A 6000-nucleotide genomic window follows, 5' to 3' on the forward strand; every position below is an offset into this window, starting at 1 on the left:
ACTGTCTTTGAATTAAAAGATGGGAACTATATGTTTTATATTCTTTTTTTTATTGCTGTGGGTTATATATATTATTTTTATTATAATTAATAATTATTATAATAATTGTGGGTAAAATAGGTTTTTAATACAATGCACCAAAAATACATTACGAAAAACTATACAGTCATACTTTTGTTCATATATAAAACAAAAGTATGACTGTACCAAAATAAAATAAAATCAATATAAGATCAATTATTAAATAACTTATTAAATACAAATAAAATTGTATTTAACAAATATTTTAATATTTAGTAATTACAACTTTTAAAATGTTTTTAAATTTGTGCTTTTCTTTACTGTCCCTAATACTTTTATTTTGCATCTTAGGCTGATTTTGATCACAAAATAAACTTTTTGCTTTCTGCAAATGTAATTGTTTCAAGTGTAATTGTTTGATCCATTTTTTCCATTTATCAACATATCATGTACTTTCACCTAGTTGGTATAGTTCAGTTGTGTGAATTACTGCGATGTATTGGTAAGACATTTCGAGAATGCTTAAAGCTATATGTGAAAGAAAATCCTGTTCAGGCCATCTTAGCACATATAGAAACAGTATTACTGTAATTTAACATGAATATGTGACCAGCCTACCCTGAAACTCATAACAGTGCCTCTTTGATGGCCTTTTCTTCTCTATTGTGATGTATATAAGTCAAACGGCTTCTGGAACAAGAACAAATGTAGGGTAAAATTCAAATTCAAATAATTTCATGGCACATGAAATTAAAACAATAATGATGTGCATCAATAAATCATTTAGAATAAACTACAATATTCCCAAAAAAAAAAAAAAAAAAAAAAAAAAGAAAGTCAAATTTGATTTCATGGTGACTTTAAAGAAGCAGCGACCAGCCAAGTAGTCAGTGTAGCTTGCAGCCCCCTCTGTTGGTGAAAATAATCACTACATGATTGCTCTGGTAACAAGGTGATTTTGCAGCGTACATTATTTGAGGTGTGTTTTGAGGGGGCATTTGAGGGTACAGGACACCAAAAACTGGGAAAACAGGGACGTCTGGTCACCCTAGTTTCAGAATAAGGGCTGTGTTCAGAATAACAAACTGCTGTCAAACTCATACTATTTCTGCAGGGTGAAGCAGACTGTGCAAAGTATGCAAATTCTCAGACTGACCATTTGAATGTGCTATACTTTTATTGGTTAGTTAGATCAATACTAATTTACATATGAGCCTCCCTGAACATGGCCACATATTAAAATGAATTGAGAATTTAAATTAGACCACTATGAAAGCAGACTCAACACAGATATTATGTGCTGGAGAGGTTTACTCCAGATCATGTGTGATGTGCGAGTGCACACTGAACAGGTGCAGGGCAGGTATGTCAGTGCTGATGCTAATAGGTTGTCATGGAAACAGACATTGGAGATGTTGTTATCATGAGTGCGTGCTGTACTGAGATTGTCGTTGCAGAAAGCAACATCGGATAGTGAGCTGCTGTTGGGTTCAGGTGTGTCTGTCCACTTGGTTTGATCGATAGATTGGAATCTGAGTCCAATGAGCAGCAGACTGTATTATGCAGCATAGACAACATAGCCGAGCAATGCAAGAAAAGCCAGCGTAGGCTTTCCATTCCCAGTTGAAATGGGTCATTTACTGTGTGCAGCAAGCTGTTCTAGCCAGTCTGGGAATTAGTTGATGACCTTGAGGAGGGTCGACTTTTGGATGAGGTTTGCCTCGCAATCCAAATAGCTTTTGTCTAAAAAAAAAAAAAAATTCATTTTTTTTGTTATTGCAAGTGTCTTAGAACCAACAGGTTCTCAGTTACAGTTACAGTACACTATAGAGAACCATTACTAAAACTGATAAAGCAGAAATGCAATAAAATCTGGTGATGACTCATTACATGCACACTCGTGTCCTCAATGACTTCAGACAGCGCCAGCTAGTGGTTGAAATAATCGATTACACAACTACCTGATTAATCTATGAAACTCATGAGACAAAGCTTTTGTATGTCTGTTGCATTGACCATATTTTAGTCTCTCCATGATTTTGCAATTTTGTGATTGCAAAAATGAAAGGAAAACATAAACTTGAGATGCACAATATCAGCTAATCATGATCCATTTATTCCAGGCCAGTCAAACCGATCAAAATGTGGATGTGCTGTTGTCCTGATCTCACGGAAAAAATGATGAAGAGTTAAAACGATGTTTCAAAATTTATTCATTTAATGGTTTTACTAATTAATGTTACCAACTCACCCATAACATTAGTTTGTGCGTAGTGTGTGAGAATGAGTCTGTATATGTATGAGAGGCCAGGTTTATTTAATTAATGCAAATCCTGTGATCTTGTGATGCTAAGCCAATTATTAACATGATGTCAATAAATATTGCAAAAAGTTATAGAAATCATGGCTGAGAGAGTGTAGCTTGTGAAATTATATATATATATATATATATATATATATATATATATATATATATATATATATATATAATGTTATATTATATTATTTTATATTATATTATATTATATTATATTATATTATTATATTATATTATATTATATTATTATATTATATTATATTATTATATCATATTATATTATTTTATATTATATTATATTATATTATATTATATTATATTATTTTATATTATATTATATTATATTATATTATATTATATTATATTATATTATATTATTTTATATTATATTATATTATATTATATTATATTATATTATATTATATTATATTATATTATATTATATTCACATAACTTAAAATACATAGCACAAACTATGTTACCATCGTTTGTTGCATTCTGACACAAGACCAAATTTTCCCATTATTTCTTAAAAAAGACTACATAACAAAAGAATGAAATCCATTTAACCTGCGCAAACTGCCACTGCCTTGCTGATTCATCATTCACAATGGAACTACTGTTTGATTTCACAGAAATTCAGGCAGGGCCGCTCATGTTACTACAGCATCATTTCTGACTTCCATGATTTCTTACATCCATCACATGACAAACTGTGTTGTTTCTTTGTTTGCATTAGCAAATAGAGGAAAGCACTGGTATTTATTGTATAAAATAACCACTAAGAGCTGCTACTGCAGCTTTTGTAAGACAGACAGCAGATTAAACATCCGTCGTGGAAAGCCAAAGGGGCTCTGGTTTATTTGTTTTCATAACACTGCTTGCATAATTATATTACACTCGTTTTATGTAATACGTTTGTATTACATAAAAACCTTACTTTTTGTAATGTAGTTCTTCAGGACTTGTAGAATATATACCGATGGGCCAAAACATTAGGAGCACCTGCTTAATATGCAAGCAACCGAAGGGCCTAAACCATTTCAAAGGAAGATATATTTGTGTGTCGTCTGCATAACAATAGTAACTTATACCATACTGTAAACCCTAATGCTCAAAATACTTAATTCGTTTGAGTAGGACAAACTTAAATTAAACAAATTAGTTCAGTTAAATTAACAGTTATGAGTATTTAAAACTTTCTTTTACTTTTGAGTTCACAGCACTGACATATTTCAAGTAAACTAAACTGTTTTAGTTGCAGCAGATTTCTAATTCCCAGCATGCTTTGCATCAGACTGTCTAAATGTTGAAATAAAGTGTTATTTTGTGTGTTTTTGCATAAGATTAACATAGGGAGACATAAGTTAGTGTTTAATGTTGTGTTATGTTGGGATTGACAGGGGGTTCTGTTATGTTAGTTTTGTAGGGTTACCATTCTGGTGAAGAGTAGACCGTGTGGTTAGGTTGAGGATGGGCTGCAAAACTTTTAAGACCACATATACTGTATGTTGTTTGATTATATACATGCAAGTATATATTGACAGTCTCTTTGATAATTATAATAGCGTGTGTATTTTGCTAACTAACATTTAACCAAGATTTGAATGTGATGTTTATGTAAATTAACTATATGTACTTGAGTAGGGCGAGGTTGAGAACTGTGGGAGCGAAGGAATGCCAGTGATGTGATTGTTAATGAGAGACACCTGTGCACCACACTAGCATTGCTCCACTTCCATGGCTCTCGGCCCCGCCCCACTTGTCACAAAAAAATTAAGTTCTACTAACTTAAAAAAAATAAGTTAGTTAACTTAAATGTTTTGAGGTAATAAGTTTCCTCAAATGTTTTGAGTATTCTGAACTTATTGAGTTTTACAGTGCATACTTCTCACAGAGAGAATCATGAGGAAGCATATGTAGAGAGAATACTATGGGAGCTAGAGTAGAGCCTTGGGGGACACCATAGGTCAAAGGGACTGAACCAGAGTGAAACTGCCCAACACTGACTGAAAAACTCTTGTTTGTAAGATTGGAAACAACTGATGCCCACCACCTGTTCTAAGTGGGACAAAAGAACATTGGTCTACAGCAGGGGTGTCAAACATATGGCCCACAGAGGCGTCCAATCCGGCCCTGGGGATGATTTGAACTATAATAATAAAAAAAATAGAGATGCAGTAGTCCACTGGTCATAAATCCAAACTAGGTTATTTTGGTCAGTCTTTATTCCGGTCTTTGTAATAGTTTCCCAAAATGTAATTTGTGTGGAAATATTTACGATGTCTGTGAAAAGGACGTTAACACCGGCACATGCTGCATCTGGACACAAAGAGGAGAACAGACACACCCAGCAGACTGTTTTTGCTGTTAATCTTGACATTATACAATAATTTAAATGAAAAACAACTGCTCATGCTCATGTGCATAACAACTTTGCTGGGAATGTGATGAAAATGCAGTGTTTGACTCTAACATTGAAGAGCTACACATATTTTTTGAACAATTTGGCCAATTTGCTTCTAAAAAAATTGAACATGAAAAATCAAAATAGGTGCATCACTAATAAAAAAATATATAAAAAAGCATTATTTTAAAAAATATAACAGTTTTTTAGCTGTAAAAACATGCAGTTTTAAGGAGCAGTGTACTAGTTTTCTCAGAAATTTATATGGTTAATATTAATGCAACTATCAGCGCATAACTATTTATTTATTTATTTATTTATTTTTTATATTAATTCGGCCAGCACATGTTTCTTTTTTTCCGATCCGGCCCTCAACCTAAAATGAGTTTGACACCCCTGGTCTACAGTATCAAAGGCGGTGCTCAAGTCTAAAAGTACCAGTGCTACAGAATATCCTGTAGGCTGTGAGGTGGATCTGCCGTGGAACTTGTGTGTCCGGCACATCCCACAGATGCTCAAATGCATTGAGATCTGGGGATTTTGAAGGCCAAATCAACACCTTGAACTCCATTCCTGATCAGTGTGTGCAGTGTGTTGAAGGGCTGTGCCTGGTCTGCAACAGCCTCTAGCTGTCACGTGTCAAATTTATGTCCACATGAATGAAAGGAATTATGAGAAATCATCTTGTAGAGGCCACAGAAATATTTTTTAGAACATAAATATATTTAAAATAATAATAATGATTAAAAAAAACTATCAACAACTGTTAATAACTAATTTTTAGAATAAAACAAAACAAAACAACATTTTTATTGAATAACATAACAGAGTTCTTGAAACGTTTTTAGCTCATTTGACTAAAACAGCAGGGCAGGGTTTTGCCTATAACAACAGTCTGATATTGTACAGAACCTCCATAAGCAGTTCATATACATGAATGATGAGAAGCCATTACCACGCGTCTCTCCTCTATTCCCAGCATGCATTTGGACTAGGACAGAACAATAGGAAAGGTTTACAATTAAATTGCCAGTAGCAGTCTGCTGAGATGGATGAATGCCGTGTGTGGTCTTTGTAGAGAAAGATAGCATTTATTGACAGTCATTAGAAGTGACAACTCTTCCTCAATTCAGATGCTAAAAGAACAGATGAAATAAAGGAATGGAAAGAGTTGGAGCATATCTTATTATCTGCTATATAATGTGCGTGGCTTCAGGCAACATCACATTACTGTGTTCACCTAAAGTAATTTATT

The sequence above is a fragment of the Chanodichthys erythropterus genome, chromosome 2, assembly GCF_024489055.1.
Source record: "Chanodichthys erythropterus isolate Z2021 chromosome 2, ASM2448905v1, whole genome shotgun sequence".
Lineage (NCBI taxonomy): Eukaryota > Metazoa > Chordata > Actinopteri > Cypriniformes > Xenocyprididae > Chanodichthys > Chanodichthys erythropterus.